Source organism: Neofelis nebulosa, chromosome 6 (assembly GCF_028018385.1).
Source record: "Neofelis nebulosa isolate mNeoNeb1 chromosome 6, mNeoNeb1.pri, whole genome shotgun sequence".
NCBI lineage: Eukaryota > Metazoa > Chordata > Mammalia > Carnivora > Felidae > Neofelis > Neofelis nebulosa.
The window spans coordinates 51039681-51040803 of record NC_080787.1 but is presented as its reverse complement, the minus strand read 5'-3'; the positions used below and the strand labels follow the sequence as shown (position 1 = coordinate 51040803).

General features: G+C 38.5%; 1 pseudogene; it reads right to left on the bottom strand.

The window, feature by feature from the left end:
* Positions 1-229: 229 nt before the first annotated feature.
* Positions 230-759, bottom strand: LOC131513445 (protein archease-like; annotated as a pseudogene).
* Positions 760-1123: the final 364 nt, after the last annotated feature.

The window sequence follows — 1123 nt, the reverse complement described above, 5'->3', positions numbered from 1 at the left end:
GAACTAAGAGATGAGATGCCATACTTGCCATCTGAAGAATTCCTTAAAGTTGGAATATTTGGGTAACGTGAACCGAGGCTGCCCCTTAATGTTCCATTTCTGAAAGTCACACTCTAAGTTAAAAGTTCTGTTATGAAAATCTCCATATATCAACAGATCATAGTATCATGGTATCTTTTTTAAAAAGAAGAGGGGAAAAAAAACAGTTCTTCATAGGAGGGGGGTTTTGCTGTTGTCTTTTTGGTATCTTAAATGTCAATGATCACAAAGACTTCTGGCTTCTCTTCATTATAGACTTGCATCGCCAAGTAGGTTATTGCTTTGATTTCAGTTCCCTGAGGCTACGTGAACAATGAAAATTCTTCTCCCCACCCAATTGACTGTAATCTGAAATTTCTTTGATCGTATGAAGTGCCTTCACTTCCCAGGGTAAGAAGAATTCATCAGCACCTAAAGCCACTCATCCAAAAAGTGAATCAGAAGAGAGTGTAAGTCATCTCCTTGGTTTTCTCTTTCTAGAGTTTGGACAGGCTCCACAGTCCCAGTATCTGTCATGTAACCAAACATGGCCATTGCACATTGCTCAAATGCTTCCTCCAGAGTATCTCCAAATGCATGTAATGGGACATCTGCTGTATGATCCGTATACTTGTACTTCCCAATGACCGGAGGATACTTGGCCTTGATTGCCTTCTATTCTTCCATCAAATTATAATCTCGAATATCTTCCTCTTCCTGTACCATAATTGCAGCATTGTACACTCTCTTTAGCCCACTATTTTCATCTAGATTCTGGATTTTGAAGATCTAGGTAGTACTGATACTTGTGCTATGTAACCCATAGGGAATAGCCTGTCCATTTGTCAGGCTTGGTGAAGGCTGAAGGAAGAGGGGTATCTGGGGAAGTACAGGGAGTAATAAATAATTCTCTAATGGTCAAACAGCAAGAAGTGAACTAGAAAGGACTCAGATCAGGGCAGAACTAGAAAGGGCAGAAAAACTGGAAGAATGTTTTTCTTACATTTATATTAAAAATTAAAATTCACTAGTCTTTGAAGTTTATCATTTACTGTTTGAATTTTTCTGGCAGAACACAAAGAAAAAATTCAATACTTCTGAGTGT